This window comes from Narcine bancroftii, chromosome 2 (assembly GCF_036971445.1).
Source record: "Narcine bancroftii isolate sNarBan1 chromosome 2, sNarBan1.hap1, whole genome shotgun sequence".
Lineage (NCBI taxonomy): Eukaryota > Metazoa > Chordata > Chondrichthyes > Torpediniformes > Narcinidae > Narcine > Narcine bancroftii.
Window position 1 is genome coordinate 294,058,252 of NC_091470.1, and position 20,341 is coordinate 294,078,592.

Sequence of the window (20,341 nt, forward strand, 5' to 3'; positions counted from 1 at the left end):
TACAATGTAAATTGAAGTGTTTTTAATACATTTGTAAGGTGAGGGTATTGATGGAAAAACCATCCTTAATTTCCCCTTGAACTGAATACTTTGCTCATTTGCTTCAGAGGGCATTTAGAGTCAAACACATTGCAATGAATTGGGAGATGCGCACTCACCGGATGGTAAAGGAAGCAGATTTCCTTCTATTACCGAAGCAGACAAATTTCTACAATGGTTACACAATCTTCATGACAGATGCCATCATTTTATTCCATATTATTTATTTAAATGACTTTAAATTCCTTGACTAAATGTAGTGAAATTTGAAGTTAAAAACCTCAGTGAGAAAAAGAATATTGACTAAACCCCAGATCATAATCCATAGCTCCTGCTAGAACATGTAAACATATTAATATCAGATTTAGAAAAGGATTGGTTTGGCTTTAACAGTTCACTAACCTTCCAAATCTCTATATCCATAAAAACTTGCTGAACTTGACAGCTAGGGAAAAATATTGGAAATCTGATGGTAGGAAGCAAATGTTCTACAGAGAGGATGAAATGTTTCAGGAGATGGAAAAGAAATTTTACCCCTTTCTCACTCAATAGAGGCTAATGTTCTTGCTGCAGCTAGTTTCAATGGCATGATTGTCTCAGATTTTCTCCTTTTAACCTGTCACGCCACTCCTATTGGACTAGATTCCTAGGCTCACCCTTCACCTTGCATTGTGCTAAATTAAATGTACAGACTAATGTACTGGTAATGTATCTCCCTCAGGTTTGAACACTACCTTCTTGCAATTAGCTGAAAACATCCACTGAGATATTTTTTTTAATACTGAGATTGGGGTTTAAATCAGAATTTTTTGAATGAGAGATAATTCTCAGATAAATAATTTATTTTTATGTCTGTATTGAGGTTATCTTTCTATTGTATGAATCATCCAAACGATGCGATAGAATCTAAAACAAATGAGGACGTTGTTTCAGCATTTAGAATCAAAACCAAGACCTAATAACTGATGACATCACAGGATGTCTCCAAATGCCACAAAGCAGGAAATCTTCACATGCTGTTCATTTTACTTGGTGCAGGAAACCTTATAAACATTTTAAATGAAAAAAAAAATCATTTATTAAATAATAGTTGCTGAACTGCACCTATTTATTTTCATCTGAATTATATACATGCAATTATGCTTTTAATTGAATCAATTAAAATAAGTTTTAAAAAATCTTCCTAATTTGCACTGGTTTATAGAAACTTTATAATAGTAATTACACATAATAATTTTAGTGGGAACTTGGCCTAATTAACTCAATTTCAAACACATTTTGGTGTTCTTTCCCCAACTGTGACCAAAGCAGAAACTGTAATCTAAAGGTGAACAATGTTGAATGTTTTACTTTGACTACTGTCTATCATGCAATGTATCTTATTAATTAAGTCCTGCAAATAGCTATCATCAGAAATATAAATAAGGTGGTGCAATGAGAATACAAATGACATCTGAAATTTAATAGAGAGAAATGTGAGGTGATGTACCTTGGAAAAAAAGGATGAAGAGAAGCAATAGAAAATGAAAGATACTGTTGTAAAAGTAGAGCCACTTGGGGACATATGTACATAATCGCTACAGCACCAGTTGAGAAAGCAGCAAGTAAAGAAAGACACAATTCAATAAGAAGGAAGTGAAGGTGTTAGGAGTGGCTCCAGAAAAGTTTTCTGAGAATGGTTCCAGGGATAATCAGCTAGTCAGGAAAATAGTTTGTAGAGATTGGGAATGTTTATTTTGAAGAGAAGGAGATTTAAACAAAGTATCTAAGATAATAAAGGGTCTGGACATAGTGATTAGTGGGAAGCTGTTTCCAACGGAGGAGATATGAAATCAATGGAAAGAGAATTTCATAGGTGATGAGACGAAAACCATTTTATGCACTGCCTGGATAGATGGTAGAGGCAGGCTAAATTGCAGCCTTCATAAAAATGGATAATAAATGGTGGAGAAAATTTACAAGAAAGTGGGTACAGAATTCCAGCAGATCCCACCAAAAACCTCATACTGTAAAGCTTGGGGAATTAGTTCAATGGAGGGTGTGAAAGGAAAGCCAAAAGAAGCATAAAGCATCATTGAAAATGAGACCCCAACATTGTGAAGCAGAAACACAGGATAACAGGTTTAGTGGAAACAAAAGTAGCATGAATGGAGCCATGTATTCTTGCGACCATTGACTTTGCTCCACCTCTAGCCTTAAAAAGTTACGTTTGAACAGTTCATGTGGTTTCTACCACATCTCCCTCAAGTAATTGCAGAATCAAGCACGGTGAACAAGAAAGGCATGGCTTAAGCACATGGCTATTTTTAGTCAAATCTATCATGGCATCCTCCTGAGATGACACACCAAACGGTATCAATAATTTAGCAAATTCCAACAAAGCTCTCTCCATCTCAGATGTTAATATTTCCATGTACACTACCTGACCTGCTGAGTGATCCCAGCATTTTCTGTTTTTATTACATATGGTATATAAATTGTTGAAACATGGTTAAATTGATGTGACTTGACAATATTCCACCTGTGATGCGGAAGTCTTGTGTTCCAGAACTAGTTGAGCCTATAGCCAAGCTGTTCCAGTGCAGTTGCAACACTGGCATCTAACCAAGAATGTAGGAAATTGGAGACAGGAGATACTCAAGGTAGGCAGAACTCAATAAAGCTCTCAACCAACTAGATTCATAACTTGGACAAAAGTGGCTTGGTGGTCAGAGGACAGTCTTCTCTGGACATCAGGAGTTTCTCAGGGAGATGTTCTGGACACAAACACCTTTTGCTGCTTCATCAATTTCCTGCCACATTTATTCAGAAAGGCAATTGATTCACAATTTTAATTGCCTTTCAGAATTCTTCAGTGCACTTCATGCAGCATGACCTGGGTAGCATTCAGGCACATGCTGACAAATGCCACGGAAAAAAGCCTGCTGCACAAGTGCTGAGCAACGTCCATCAGCAGAAAACTGAATTGAGTTTTTCCTTGGGAGCTGAGACCAGCTTCAGCAACTGCTAAGGCACTTCATCATACCTGGTTCACTGATGGAGAGTTAGGTGTGTCCATCTTCCTCCAGGGAGGTTACTTTAATTTTACAACACTCAGATTAATTCCATCCTCCCACACTGCAAATTTCCTCAGCCAATCCTCTCCACCTTATCTGCTTGGCCAATCCCTCCATTACTTGCCAACCCCTTTATCACTTGCCAAACAGCCACAACACCATATGATCTGCTCTTCAACTCACCACATTCCTCAAATCCCCTCTCCACAACTGCTGGAGGTCACAAGACTGTTTTAAAAGTTGTGCCATTTGGGATATCCGCTCTCAAAAACTGCTAAAGAGGTTTAATGTTTGTGAATGTCCCTGAGATTCATGGGCATTCAAATCCCATAATAGAGACCCCATTCATTTCTTAAAATTTAAAAATTACTACAACCCCCTGTATTTTAGTGAGTGTTACTTTGGGGGTTGGTGCAGGGAGCAAAACATTAATGGATTTCACATTTTTACAGAATACATAGCACCACTGAGTGTTGACTATAAACAAAGTAATGTTCTGGCAGAAGAACCAAGAACAATGGTTGTTTATCCAAGGGAAAAACAGCCGGGACCATTATAGAGAGTCATAATGATTATGAGTCATGTGTTTGAAACAGTTAAAGAAACCATTTTTTCAGTGTGGAGCTAGTCATCTGAAATGGCTGAGTTGGAATGGCTCTGTGATATGGACATTGCTGCTAATTCTCCTTGTCAGGGGAATTATTGTTGAACCACCGTGACCATTCCAATAGTCGCTTTGACCCATATCTGGTAAAGGAAACAGGAATTCCTACATTTGGATTGTGGTCATTTTGATGGTCATTTCATATGACCCATGCCTGGGTTTTGAAAACATCATAGAAGTCGCATATTTTGTTTCCCCTATGCAAAAAAAGGGAATTTCTGACAATCATTTGAATAAAAATACATTTCTCTGCAAGCAGCTCAACAAGGATTCATGAGTTTTCAGCAGTCTAACACATTGTCTCTCTCTCTCTCACCTCCTTTGTGAATTCTTCTGTACATCTTCAAAATCTGAGATTCAATACAGACTTTCAAAGACTGAATTTTGAATTGACTTTCCAAAATTGTGCCTAAGATGTAATGATTTGGGTATCTCTCTCTCTCTCTCTCTCTCTCTCTCTCTCTCATACACACACACACACACACACACAGACACACACAGACACACATACAGGTATATTTGCACATAGTTGAGGTTAATCAATGTGTTATATTATTAATAGTTAATAACAAAAATATTGTTTTAAAAATAACATTGTCTTGGAGGATTTCTATTGCTTCAAAATTTAAAATGTAGCAAAATGTGCAAAATATGGTTAAAATAATTTAAAACATTTATTTCCTTTGTAAATTATTCTTACTCGTCCCTGTTCAAACAGAGGTTTGATCAACTAGCAACAGGTCTAAATTAGCAGCATCTGGAATTTCCTTGACATCCTTTGTGAAATCTTCCCCAGTTCTACATGAATATGATGACATTACTGCGGATGATGTGGGTCATTATTACATTTGAAGGAAGATGAGAGATCAAATGCATTGTGTGAAAACATTGTGACACTGGTGTAAAATTCATAGTGAATTGCACAGAATAGCCACTAGATGGCATAGCTGCATCAAAGTACATTATTAAAAGTAAGCTGTGTCTTATTTTTAGCAGTGAGTAAAAAATACATCAGTTGGACAGTACATTACTTGCTTCTACATGCATGACTTTACAACATTGTGATTTTCACCTGGGACATTTAAAAGGAGCACCTCATTTAAATGTAATTTAACTAAGGAGCTTCCTATCTTCTAATTCTATTTTATATATACGGGCTTTGAGTCTTCTTTGGCTTGGCTTCGCGGACGAAGATTTATGGAGGGGGTAAAAAGTCCACGTCAGCTGCAGGCTCGTTTGTGGCTGACAAGTCCGATGCGGGACAGGCAGACACGATTGCAGCGGTTGCAAGGGAAAATTGGTTGGTTGGGGTTGGGTGTTGGGTTTTTCCTCCTTTGCCTTTTGTCAGTGAGGTGGGCTCTGCGGTCTTCTTCAAAGGAGGTTGCTGCCCGCCAAACTGTGAGGCGCCAAGATGCACGGTTTGAGGCGTTATCAGCCCACTGGCGGTGGTCAATGTGGCAGGCACCAAGAGATTTCTTTAGGCAGTCCTTGTACCTTTTCTTTGGTGCACCTCTGTCACGGTGGCCAGTGGAGAGCTCGCCATATAACACGATCTTGGGAAGGCGATGGTCCTCCATTCTGGAGACGTGACCCATCCAGCGCAGCTGGATCTTCAGCAGCATGGACTCGATGCTGTCGACCTCTGCCATCTCGAGTACTTCGACGTTAGGGGTGTAAGCGCTCCAATGGATGTTGAGGATGGAGCGGAGACAACGCTGGTGGAAGCGTTCTAGGAGCCGTAGGTGGTGCCGGTAGAGGACCCATGATTCGGAGCCGAACAGGAGTGTGGGTATGACAACGGCTCTGTATACACTTATCTTTGTGAGGTTTTTCAGTTGGTTGTTTTTCCAGACTCTTTTGTGTAGTCTTCCAAAGGCGCTATTTGCCTTGGCGAGTCTGTTGTCTATCTCATTGTCGATCCTTGCATCTGATGAAATGGTGCAGCCGAGATAGGTAAACTGGTTGACCGTTTTGAGTTTTGTGTGCCCGATGGAGATGTGGGGGGGCTGGTAGTCATGGTGGGGAGCTGGCTGATGGAGGACCTCAGTTTTCTTCAGGCTGACTTCCAGGCCAAACATTTTGGCAGTTTCCGCAAAGCAGGACGTCAAGCGCTGAAGAGCTGGCTCTGAATGGGCAACTAAAGCGGCATCATCTGCAAAGAGTAGTTCACGGACAAGTTTCTCTTGTGTCTTGGTGTGAGCTTGCAGGCGCCTCAGATTGAAGAGACTGCCATCCGTGCGGTACCGGATGTAAACAGCGTCTTCATTGTTGGGGTCTTTCATGGCTTGGTTCAGCATCATGCTGAAGAAGATTGAAAAGAGGGTTGGTACCCAAGAAATAAAAGCATCAATATAAAAAGAAGTTGTCAATCTCTGAGTATCAGCTCTTCTGTCAATGTTTCATAAGCTTTGATGAGAAGACTCCACACACAGTTCAATCATGGTATTGAGGAATATGCTTGATCGAGAATTGTCCAATCTAAAATTTGTCAGTAATGCTTGTGGATTGCCATTTCTGAAACATGATTTTATTCATAATTTAAGAACATCACAGATGTATACTGATATATAATTTGGCCATTAATATTGTGTAATGAAAGTGGATGGGAGGAGTCTGCTAAAAATGTTCCTGTAAGAGATAAGGAATGTCATAGGTGTTGAGTCAGTGATGGCTAAAGTTCAATTTAGGGGCTTGGTCACAGGTGCAGAAAAACCCTAGCTTCCTGCTTCAGATTGCTGCTCAGTGATTCCAATAGAAAAACAGACCTGATTACGGACAGGATTAATACCCCCAGAAATTGTGCAGATTTATCGATTTATTCAAGAGGAAATTTTCTCTCCACTGCTTAAATTGAATTCCATTCCCAAAATCTGGTTACAAATGCCCTATGTGCAAAGTGACTATTTATATCTAAGTTAACAAAAGAAAGCAATTGATCCATGCTTGTAAATCTTTTGTGAAAGAGTGGATTTCTGAAAAATAAATTTTAATTATTTTTCTTTGCATTGACCTTCACATTTCAAACTCTCGTTGCTACAGTCAGAGGTTCCCATCTGCTTCAAAAGGGCAACATGCCAGTGCCAAAGAAGAGCTGTGTGAGCTGCCTCAATGACCATCACCCAGTAGCTCAAATCTACTGTGATCAAATGCTTTTAGAAGTTGGTCATGGCCAGAATTGACTCATACCAAAGGAGATGATAGTGGACTTTAAGATTCCTTTATTGTCATGTAATAAAACGTGTAATATTACCCAAAATTCACTTGAGTCTGTCATAAGGCAGACAAATATTCACCATAAGCAGAAATTTCCTGGGTCCCCCTTACACTCAGAGAAAGAGAAGCAAATAAGAGCTCCCCCCTGCCCCCCCCCACCGAGTCACTGGAGGCATTGATATGCCTCCAGCTCTCCTGCGGCTTCTGCAGACACACAGACCAGTCCACACTGATATGATTAGCAAGTCTTCAGTGCTATTGGCACCTTCTTGCATTCCGGTTCCAACACTGGGTACCCCTTCAGCCAGTCTTGAGCCCAGTCTGCAGCAGTCGGCGGCATGGTGTGAGTCCTTTGACTGCAGTTGCCAGAAGCCCGCAGCCTCCACGGGTTCCTTCCCTTGAGTCACCAGTAGCCCACTGCTTGTGTGTTCTTCAGCTGCAGAGGCACTTGCTAGACCACTGCTGGTAGTCACTGTCCTGTAGTGTTGTCTCCTTTGCTTTTTCCCCTTAAGTGTGGGGTATTCTTCCCATTTTCTGGTGCCCTGCACCAGTCCTCTGCTTCCCCAGTGTCTGGAATCTCTTGAGGCTGCTGCCAAATGTAGGCACCGCCATTTTGGGTCCAGACACCGCGGTCACAGTATTTAAAAATTAACCACCACTGGCTCTATTAACAGCCCATTTAAAACCTGTAGGAGCTGTCAGTAGTTGAACCCTGTGTGAGAGCACTTATGTCTTCTCTTCCTGCTCTCCGTGGCAGTGCTGCTGTTGCAGCAGTCCCAGCAGAGCTACCATTTTTATTTCCAGGAGGACATGGGACCACTCCTCACTACATATGAAAGACTCCATCATTGAGAGAGTGGGGAAGACAGTTCCTTGGCATCCATTTAAAGGATAACCTATCTTGGACCAACACCTCCTCCTCATTAGTCAGGAAAGCACTGCAGTGTTACACTTCCTAAGGAGGTTGAGGTGGGTAAGACGAATGGCCAAGATCCTTACAATATTCTACAGGAACAGAAGAGAAAGTGCCCTGGCTGGCTGGATTAGAAGGGAGGGTGAATAAAATTACTGAGAAGATCACTGGGGTCTCCCTTCACTCTATCAATTATATCTACATGGAGTAGTGCTTGAAGAAGGCTCAGAGAATCATCGAGATACCCTTACTATCCATCCCACAGTCTCTTTGAGATACTCCATTCGAGGAAGAGGTTCAGAAGCATAAGAAACAAGAATGCTAGGCCGGGAAACAGTTTTTTCTTGTAGATGGTGAGACTGTTGAACAATTCTAGAAACACACAAATCACTTATATTTATTTATTTTGGATCGCCATGTATACATGCTGTAGAGGGTATGGTGTACTGTGTGTCTGTGTGTGTGCACGCTGATCCAGAGATACTCTGGCCATCCTATAGGTAACACAAGATTGAAACAGTGGCTTGTCCATCCTGTGAGAAAGACAGGATTGAAATGCAGTAACAAAAGGCTGCGTATGTTCTCCTTATGAAAAGGAGGAACACTGGAAAAGTGGTTTTGAAGAAGTTATGTACAATCAGCTGACAATAAACTTGAACATACAGTATCTGCTCTGCAAAACTACTAATTTTCTGAAACAATCATTTATTGATTGAAAGTAAATTGCAAACTTAGGAAAGTTCACTTTCCAAAATCCCACTAGAGAAAAAAGAATATTACTAATTTTTACCCAGTGATTTATCTTGGTCCAATTTAACCTAACACATTTTTTTCAATTTTTAATATTACATTCATTCTTTCACTTTAATTAGTATGATATCTGTCTTTTTTTTAGTCATTGGGCATTTTTTTGTCCATGTAATAACCTTAGCAGCAATTATTAACTGTATGTTCTCTAATCAATAAGACGTGTCAGCTCAATATTACGCCTCTATTAAAAGGTGTTGCGGATTTCAGTCTTTTCTACAGCATAGGTTTAAAAGGTCCTTTAAACTCTCACCATTTGAGAATGGATTGTTTGCCAATTATAGAACAGGCTTGATATTTCAATTCAAGCAAATGGAAATTAAAGTCAGATTGTTCTGAAAAATAGGTGATGGTTCAGCTAGATTACTCTTAGAGCAGATATGTACAATTTGAAGTACAAAAGCATGTCATTTCCTTTTTATTTCCCTGATATACACTCTTAAAGAACTTTAGAGTTCACTTTCCATTTTCAGAAACACAGGTGAAACAGACTTGTGCTAATATTAATTTTTAAAGTTAAATCTTTAGTTATATACTTCTTAGTAAAGTTAGGTTTTTGTGGGTTTGGACACAGGGACACATAAACACACATTCTTTGAGATGACAGATGGCAAGCCATTTGCAAAGATGAAAAATCTGTTCTGCTGGAAGCTTGTTCGCTTGAAAGGACTGTTAATTCAGAACTACAGTCATAAAAGCTTTGTGACTGTTCTCCATTGAGAGGTTAAAACAATACAGTGGAATTCCATTATAACACGATAGTTTGGATCCAAAAAAATTGCATCGTTGAAAAAAAGAGGGTTGTGCTAAATTGGGGTTTCAACAAATTGATGTAGTTACAGTTGAAATTAAAACACAAATTAATTTTTCATAAACTGACCATCCAAACTGCTTATGGCAGACCCCAATCCCCACTGCAGCCCCCAATCCCTGCTGCTTGCAGAAGCCCCAAGTCTGTGTGGCAGCTCCAAGTCCCTCCTGTTCGTGGCAGCCACAAGTTCTCATGGCAGCCCAAAATCCCCACGGCAGCTCCATTCTTACAGCAGCCCAATCCATGTGGCAGCCCCTTCCCCACAATAGCCCCAAGTCCCCACGGCAGCCCCAAGTACCCACTTCTCACAGCAGCTCCAAGTTCCCACAGCTCACAGCAGCCCCAAATCCCCACAGGAGCCCCAAGTACCTACTACTCAGGGCAGCCCGAAGTTTTCACAACATCCCCAAGTCCTTACGACAGCCCTAAGTATCCACTGTTTGTGGCAGTTCCAAGTCCCTGTGGTAGCACCTGTACTCGCTCTTGGCAGTAGCCCGACACTCAAGTCCATTGACTCATTGCATATCTGGATTTGCGTTAAATCCTCTGTAGGTGTTTGCTGGAGAAATGGCTGTGTATGCAAGAAAGCCATTTGCTGGTTGAGCTGTGCAGACAGATTGGAGTCTGATCCACAATCTTCTGGAAGAGATGTTTTTAGCATATAGATATGAATTAACTTTGAAGGACTTCAAAGTCAGAAATGATGTCATGTATCATGTGATGAGACATTTTGGAGTAACATATTACTGACCCAGAGGCATTTTTAAACCAGAAACAGAGACTTGACCATCCTGTGAGAAAGACAGGATTGAAATGCATTAACAAAATGCTGCTTATGTTCTCCTTATGAAAAGGAGGAACACTGGAAAAATATCGCAATATTCTGAGATTGTTGCTAAAGTACTGCTTAGAGGCATTGCTCTCCCTTGCAATTTGTTTAATTGTAAACCTTACACTCAATTGTAAACGTACAATTGTAAACCTTACACTCAATTGTAAACGTACTAAATCTGCAGCAATGGTAATAACCACAGACAATGGCATTTTCAAAAAGCAATATTTCTTTATTACTAATTATTAATAACATAACACTTCTTACTTAACTCTACCTTAACCCCACTATGTGCAAGTGTGTGTGTGTGTGTGTGTGTGTGTGTGTGTGTGTGTGTGTGTGTGTGTGTGTGTGTGTGTGTGTGTGTCCACTGCCGTAGGGACTTGGGGCTATTGTGGGGAAGGGCCTGCCACATGGATTGGGCTGCTGTAAGAATGGAGCTGCCGTGGGGATTTTGGGCTGCCATGAGAACTTGTGGCTGCCACGAACAGGAGGGACTTGGAGCTGCCACACAGACTTGGGGCTTCTGCAAGCAGCAGGGATTGGGGGCTGCAGTGGGGACTGGGGTCTGCCATAAGCAGCTTGGATGGTCAGTTTATGAAAAATTAATTTGTGTTTTAATTTCAACTGTAACTACATCAATTTGTTGAAACCCCAATTTAGCACAACCCTCTTTTTTTCAACGATGCAATTTAGCCACTTCGCTGTCTCTTTGAGAGGAGGACAGATTCTACTCTGTCAATTTTCATATGGCTATTTCATGTAGCCCTTGTCTGGGTTTGTGAAATCATCATGGAAGAAAATAGCCACTTCACTGTCTCTTTGGAAAAGGCGACAGATATATCATGTGAAACACAGATTCAAAAATCTCCATGCAAGAGAGACAAAATCATTTGTATGAAGAAACATTGTTCTGAAAACAACATTACAAAAGAAATTTGTGAGCTGTAAAGAGACTGATGACTTGATTTTTCAAATTACTTCATTATTGCTTTTGAACAACAATTTAAAGAATCGTGATGCCTCTCACCTACTCCATAACTGCTTTTAAACAGCAGTAAGACTTTGAATTTAAAGACAAAAGCTTTATGAGACTGAACTTTAAAATAATCTCCAGAATCAAGCTTAAACTATAATGGTTTAGGTTTTAACACACACACACACACACACACACACACACACACACACACACACACACACACACACTTGCACATAGTGGGGTAAAGTTAGAGTTAAGTAAGAAGTGTTATGTTATTAATAATTAGTAATAAAGAAATATTGCTTTTTGAAAATGCCATTGTCTGTGGTTATTACCATTGCTGCAGATTTAGTACGTAACAACAGGTTTACAATTAAACAAATTGCAAGGGAGAGCAATGCCTCTAAGCAGTACTTTAGCAACAATCTCAGAATATTGCAATATTTTGGTTGCCAGATGCTGCATCCAAAGTGCGAGATTTGGCAATAGCCTCACTTGCTGCTGAATTAAAATTAAATATCTTGTGTGTACCCCCCTCCCTCCCCCCCCCCCCCCCCCCCCACACACACACACACACCCCATCTCAGTACCTAAGAGGATGATAACAATGACAGGCCTCAATGACTACTGCCCTGTGGCATTAATTTCCATCATTATAAAGTGCTTTGATCATCTGCTGATAAAATGTTTCAAAGCACATCTCCCAGAGATGCAGGACCCTTTCAAATTTTCCAATAGGAGAAACCATTCCACAGACGATGCTATATCCTTGACCCTTCACTCTGACTTGACCCACCTGGAGAATGATGCCTCATATGCTAGGCTGTTGCTCATCGACCAGATTGGCATTTAATACGATCATTCCCTAGTGACGAGTGGAGAAGTGGTCCTTGCTGGGACTCATCAACCCATTCTGTAACTGGATTCTGAGCTTCCTAACAAAAAGACCACAGTCAGTCCGGTTGGATGCAGAATGTCGAACACCATCAGGCTGAGCAGTGGTGCATCTCATCTCAGGGCTGTGTGCTCAGCCCACTCCTGTTCAAACTACTGACCCACGACTGCATTGCCAGCTCCAGCTCCAGTTCCAACAGTGTCATCAAATTTGCAGATGGCAAAACAGTCATTGGCCTCATCATCAACAGTGATAAGTTACACTACAGAGAAGAGGTGGAATATCTCATGATATGGTGTGAGAGGAACAACCTGAGTCTCAATATGGTCCAGATGAAGGAGATGATCATAGACTTCAGGAGGATCAGAAATGATCACCCTCTACTACACATCATCTACTCTGTAGTGGAGAGAGTAGAAAGCACCAAGTTCCTTGAAGTTCAATTAACTAGTGACCTATCGTGGACGCTCAACATCTCCTCACTTGTCCAGAAGGTGTAACAGTGACTGTACTTTCTGAGAAGACTGATGCGGGCAAGACTACCAGCCACCATTATGTCAATCTTCTACAGGAACTCTATCAAGAGGGTCCTGGCTGGCTGCATCACAGTGTGGTATGGTTACTGTAGAAAAATGAATTGGAAATCAATCCACAGGACAATAAGAGTGGATGGTCAGGAAAGAGATACAGGAGAATCAGAGCCAGCACCACCAGGATGAGGAACAGCTTCTTCCCATGGGCAGTGAGAATGCTGAATGATCAAAGGAACTGCTCACACTAACCAACCGAGACTCTCATATTCACAAAACAATATATATTTATTTATTTGCTGATATGAATACTTGGCCTGCATATGTATTTGTCTGTATAAATGATATGTCTGGCTGTGTGTCTGAATGTTTTGCACTGAGACGGGAGAATTCTGAACTTGTATAACACACATGTATATAGGGATAGAAATTTATAATAATATATACAACTAAATACATAAGGTGGAAACATCTGCTTTGACTCATCTCACTTTTTCTAAGTCAATGGGACAGCTATGGCCCCCAGCTATGCCTGCCTTTTTTCCATGCTCCAAACCGACACAGGAGAGGTTCCTCAACTATTCCTCCGCTACAATGCCTCATGCTCCAATGATGAGCTCGTCAACTTTATCCACTCTGCTGACAGGTTCTACCTGATTTCAAGTTCACTTGGTCCATCTCTGGCAACATTCTCCCCTTTACCATTTCAGGAGACATAACCTCGATAGATATTTTCTACAAACCCACCAACTCCCAAAGATACCCTGATTACATCTGTTCACACCCCGTCCCCTGGAAAGATTCAATTCATTTCTCGGAATTCTTCTGTCTCCATTGCATCTGCAGCCAGGATGAGATCTTCCATACCAGATCATTAAGAAGTCTTCATTCTTCAAGTAATATGGCTTCCCCTTCACTACCATCATCTCACCTGCATATCCTCCATTTCCTGCACATCTGCCCTGGCCCCTTTGCCCCTAGACACATCAAGGACAGAATTCCCCTTGTTCTCACCTTCCACCCCATCAGCCTCCGCATCCAACATATCATTCTATGCAATTTGTGTCAACTATAACGTGATCTTACCACCAGACACATCTTCCCCCTATCCTCCCCTCAGGAACTCGTCTGTCCTTGACCCCCTGATTCACTCAACCCCTCTCACCATTCACCCCCTTGGTACCTACCCCTGTGACTGGAGGAAATGCTTCACTTGTGTCCACACCTCCTACTTCACAACCAATTGGAATCCCAAACATCTCTTCCACTTGTGAATCTGCAAGGGTCATCTACTTCACCAAGTGTGCTCATTTTGGACTCCTCTACACTGGAGAGACTAGATACAGACTGGGAGATCATTTCATTGAGCACCTTCGCTCTGTCACCCATTTCAATTCCCCACCCTATTCCCATGCTGACATGTCTTTCCATGGTCTTATGCACTGCTAAACTGAGACCACCTGCAACTTGGAGGAATAAAGCTTCATATTCTGTCTCGGCACTGGGCATCCTCCAACCAGATAGCATTAACATCGACTTCCATTAGCAACAACACCCCCCTCCCCCAACCCCTCTTTTTCCCTATTCCTTTCACCCCTTTTACATTGAAAAGCAGCATTATTTCCGTATACATGACCCGTCTTTGGAAGCTGGCTTGCTTGTTCATGTTGAACAGAAAAATGTCTGATCTGTGAGTCATTTATACAGCAAATTGGCTTCCTGAAGCAAAAGAGATGGGATGTGTAGTACAGCAGTTTTGGCACTTAGTGTGACATTGTGTTGAGTTGAGGAAAGAATCAGATTTTGTGAGTCTGGACACAAGGGTGTGCAATTACATGTAGCTTTTATTAACATAGAAGAGTGCAGGAAAATGTTAACTGGAATAAAACACACACACAATTTATAAAGGAGCATGGGAAATATTTCAGGAATAAAACATACATGCACACATTTATAAATGGTTGACTGATTCTGTTGATTTTAGCAATTTTCACAGATAAACCTAAAAAATTACAACTGTTACGGCTGCTGAGACAGAATGGTTTTGCATTATAGCAACTACAGCTATCTGTAAACAAATGCATGCCAGCGTATTAAGTTTCTATAAATATACTAAACAGCACCCCTTTAGCATATGACCATAAGACATAAGAGCAGTAATTGTGCACTGTTTAACATTTTCCCATGCTCTTTTATAAATTGTGCGCATTTGTTTTATTCCCGTAACATTTTCCCACAAACCTTTATAAATTGTGTGTGTGCGTGCATTTTATTCCCATTAAAATTTTCCCATGCTTTTCTACAAATTGTTGAATAAAAGCTACATGCGATTACAAACTTTTGTGTCCAGACCCACCAAATCTGATTCACACAGGTGGTGCCGACATTTGCACACAATGTGCCTTGTAGTGTCCCCTGCTCTACTTGCTACTGACTATGAATTTTTTCTGGATACAACATTGTGACATCATCTTCCTTTGCCGTTTTGACCCGGCAACACGAGTCGACCATTTGAGATAGGTCCCGCATGATACCCTCCACTGCTGAGAGTACCTATCTCGGTGGATTGAAGATGGGTAAGACTAGAACCCCCTCAATCCAGCTTCGATTTTGTTCACACAGACCTCAAAAGGTGGCTTTCAGGCTCTGTGTAAAAGGGGCTTCTGTCTCCTTTCCTCCAGTTCTTCATTCACAGAGCTACCCCCACCCCACCACCCTCCCCCCCCCCCCGATCATTTATCAGCTTTTCTCTCCAGCCCTCCTATCCATGTCCAATTATGGCCTCTTGGCTGTTAGTCTGTGCTCCTTCTTCCCTCTTTCTCCCATCTTTTTATTCAGGCACCTGCCTGCTTTTTGCTCATACATTGACAAAGGGCTCAGGCCCAAAACGTTGGTTATGTATCTTTGCCTCCTGTGGATGCTGCAGGACCTGCTAAGTTTCTCCAGCTCATTTGTGTATTATCTTATAAATTTTAGTGCCATTGAAGTCAATGGAATCAAATTTTGTAAGTGGAGTTCAATATATGTCTGTTACTGCCTTAGACCTTTAATACATACAGTACGTCCAAGGTCAACTTTCCTACTTGGGCATCTACGAAAGAAAAATATAGTCAACAAACCTGCCAGTTCAAGACAAGGGTATAAAGTGAAATAAAAACCATTTGGGTTTAAGGTTATTCACAGGAGTGTAAAAAATGAGGGGAGTTTTGATGGAGGTATACAAAATTCTGAGGGGTACGATAGAGTAAATGCAAGTAGGATTTTTCCACTGAGGGTAGGTAGCTAAGATGCAGACCAGAGGACATAGATTAAGAGTGAAAGGGAAAAAGTATAGGGGGAACATCTTCACATAGAGAGTAGATGGAGTGTAAACAAGCTGCCATCTTAAGTGGTGAGTGCAGGCTCAATTTTACCATTTAAGAAAAAATTATTGGCTATAATTTCACTACATTTTGAAAGAAGGAAACATGAGTCTTTGGAAAAGAGAATGATAAATGAATGCTTAAGAAAGCTCTGTTTCAAAGTGTAACTTCTTTTTCATGTTCTCCCCCCAATAATTAATAATTGTCTTTTAAAAAATTAGCAGTAACAGTTACTTACCAAGAAGAACAAAAGGAAACAAATGGCCAATTAAGAGAACTTGTCAGTTCCCGGCCTACACATATAATCTGACCCTAATCTCTCTTTAAATAACATTTTTGATTGAGATGTTGTTTTGAAAGAAAATGGTTTTCAACCTCCTAATTTTTGCTTATTATGGAGAAATTTAGAGCAAACCCCTAACCTGGGCAATGCTCTGAGAAGCCCATTATCTGATATCTACAAATAAAAATAAATACATGTTGTTTAACTTCCCTGAACTTCATGTCAAATTCAGGACTGAGTAGGACATTTGATGTGCTTGGAATTAACATTCAGTGTATGTGCACAATCTGGTTTCAATATACTTAGTAGAGTTGTGTACCTAAGATTAAATTGTAAATATGAAATACTTAAAGAATTTACATCATGTACACAAATATGTTTCTGCTATTAGCATTAAGTGTTAGCATATTAATATTATTCGGATTGCTTCTTCAAACTGCTATTTTCCATACATATGTGGAACAGATATATTTAAAATAAGGTGTTAAGTAGGATATAACACCTACATACAAAAGAGCTTTGTTATAATATGCCGCTACTCAATCCTTTGTCCTTCAACAGTCTTGTCTGAAGTTATATCAATACAATAAGTTACAATGTTAATAATAAAAAGGAACTATATTTGTGGACCCTTTATGTTTGTTTATACAAGGTTTATACAAGGTTTTAGCAGAATGATTGATTATAGCTTGCTATAGCATATAATCACACTGCAGTCAAAGGAGCAACTTATTGTTAATCTGGGTCTACTCCTGTGGACTAGAACTATATTGAAACACCAAACCTTACTTACAGGTAAACAGGCGTTAACTGTACATGGGAGGGTTTCTGGGGAGCGTGGTAGGTGTAGGAATCAAGTCCACCTATGAAATCAACTGAAACCACAACACAACCACAAATAAATACGTGAATGAAATAAACAATGAAATGAAAAATGAAAAGTATAAAGCCACAGAAAATTGATAAATAATAAATGCAAATTAAAATGCATTTAACAAATGAAGTCATCACATTTTGTCAAAATATTTTTCATTGGGCTATTTTAATGTCTTAACCCACTTTATAGTGTTGATAAAGATTTAACTCACCTTTCCATAGTAGACTAAGGCAACACTCACTATTCCTTGGATAATTCCAAAGTTTTGTTTGCATTACTTTAAAAATTGCTTTCTTTATCAATCATTTACAGTTTGATTCAGCGACTTTTAAAGTTAATTTTGAACATTTATTCTGATGTGATTTGTCCAGATTTCAGTGGATCTGCCCATGCTTGTGTTTGGCTGTCAGCAGGATGCCTGTGGTGACACTTGCTGGCTATGGCTGCAGCAGCTGTTCTGCAACGCAGTGAGTCCCAACACAGCCACAGGCAAAATAGGCAGGTCCGGACAGCTTGAAAGCCTTCCCCACTGTTTCTAAATGTCTAAATGAGCAGAGACACTGGGAAACAGCTAAACAGCAATATTGAATTATAGAATGATTGAATTCAAAACACATAAAAATACACGTTAATTATAGGCATTAATATTGAAGTAACAAAAATATTTTTACAGTAGACAGTGACCCCATTCAACTGCATGGGGCTTCACTAGGTTCATCCCAGCCCTTGCTTGCATAATGTGCAAAGTCTATCCAATCCCTCAGCTCATTTGGTTATGGACTCTCCTCCAAATTCACCACTATGAAGTCGAGTGCCCCACCATCTGACCACCTGGATGATCTGTACTTGCTATTGGAATAACATGGCTATTCATCAGCATGATCCAGCCCATTATCTCTCCCTTCACCAGACCAGTTATAGAAATGTTGTTTGGAATCTTTGCTTGAAATGGTGATGAAGATGTGTGCTTTTCTTTGCACCATGTACATGCTGTTCTAGTTGAAGAAAGTCAAAATTGCAATTGTCCAATTTTGCCCACCTAAATACAGAGACTCTAAGCCTTCTAACAAACATTGCAAGATCATAAGATAACCAATGCGCATTCAGATTATGATTATTAGTTCAGACTCTTTTCTGAGTTTATGGGGTCAAATGTGTTTGTTACAGCTGTGAAATCCTAGACTCACAAACCATCCACAAGTCGACAAATTCCCATTCATGAAATGCAGCACATCTCTGTTCCCAATTAAGACAAAATGAGTTGTTGGAGATCAAAGTGCAGAGAAAATGCACTTTTCTGGGAAGGCACTATTTGCTCAAATCCTGCAATTAAATACAGCCACAATTATCCAATGATAATGACTGTGGGTTAATTACAGAATAAACATCGCTTTACATTCCTGCTTTCACACAAATAAGTAAGACCTTGAGTGAAAGTTCCAATTTAATACCAATTAATGTAATTTTGTAAACTGTTATGGGATGTGGAGCTGATTCACATGGGAAATGTTTTGAGATTTCTTAAGCACCTTTCACTTAGGATCATTAAGGCTGTCCAAAAATGATGTCTAGGTTGGTCATTTTTGAGTTATGCTAAATAAATTTTGTAAAATTACTTTGTAAATGAAAATTCTATATTGGATTAGATTCAATTCCCAGTGACTCAATTTTGTCAGCCCTCAGAATTTCATAGTTTTGTGGTGCTCATAGAAGTTTTCTAACCCCCAGGCCTTATCAAGTAAACAGTATTTATACTAAATCAGAAGATTAAGGTACATGGGAGCCACAGTGACCTGGTAGAAAGGATTCAAAATTGGTTTGGACACAGAAGACGGAAGGTTATTCTGACCTGTTATTCTGTCTGGTGGTTGGGTCATGTGAGGTTTTGTAGGAATCAGTACTGGAACCTCTGTTGTTTGTGATATATACAGTATGTAAATTACTTGGATGCAAATATTGGTTTGCAGATTAATAAGTTTTCAGATAACACAAAAATTTGCACTCTTGAGGATAATGATTGTCAAAGGATACTGCAGGATATCGATCAATTGGTACTATGGGTAGAGAAACAGTAGATGGAGTTTAATCTGCACAAGTATGAGGTGTTGGACTTCTGGAGCTCAAATTCAAGAGGAAAGTATACAGTAAATGGCATGATCTTCATGAGCACTGGATATATGAGAGAGATCTTGAAATGTAAGTGGAAATACAAGTAGATATTGTGGTAAAAAAGGAATATGTTATCAGTTGGGATGTTGGATGTAACATTGGGTAAGTCATTATGCAGTTATATAAAACTGGTTTGACCATATTTGGAATAATGTCTGTAGTTCTGGTTGCTGCATTGAGGCAAGGATATGAAAGTTTTGAAGAGTCTCACCAAAATGATGAGTGGATTGAATAGCTATAAAGAGAGGCTGAACAAACCTGGATTGTTTCTTCTGGAGTGGAAGAAGTTGAGGGGCGACCTGATAGAAGTATAGGGAAGATCAAGGTTGCGATGTCAAATAGGTTAAAGGTGAGGGAGTGGGGGGGGGGGGACGGACTTTAAAGAGATTTATGAGGCAAGTTTATTTTTACAGAGAGGCAGTGGCAAGTGACTAAGGAGATGATAAAAGCAGATCCAATAGCAATATTTAAGGCAGGAACATTTGGACATGCACATGAACAGGCAGGGGATGGATTTTCAAGCAAATGGGATTAGTTTAATGATCAGCATAGATGTTGTGGGTTGAAGGGTCTGTAGAGCACTTTTCTATGTTCATTAGTTCTGTGCCCATGTAACCACATTCTACAGTCATTGACTGACTGTAGAATTGCAAGGCCATGCCTGAGACTTTGACCCTTGCTTTTCCTCTCGACCTTCAGAGATTTGGTTACAGTTTCAGCCATCTTCTTCAATGTTCTTTTCCTCCATCTTCATGTACTGTATTTCTGCCTTGATAATGTATTTTGTGTCATTTTATCATTGGTATGGCAAGTATTTGTTTAATTTCCTTTCTTTTACTGATTTTGTGTTAGAGAACAGACCGACAATGCTTTAGTAACAACTCAATCTAACGAGTCTTCAAACTTGAAGG

The 20,341-nt window shown here is 40.0% G+C and overlaps 1 protein-coding gene across 1 annotated transcript in view; it reads right to left on the reverse strand.

Moving 5' to 3' along the window:
- The window catches only part of LOC138753110 (sodium/potassium-transporting ATPase subunit beta-1-interacting protein 3-like), a 223,765-nt gene that overhangs the window by 3,543 nt on the left and 199,881 nt on the right, over positions 1–20,341 (reverse strand). The gene's annotated exons all lie outside the window — the stretch shown is intronic.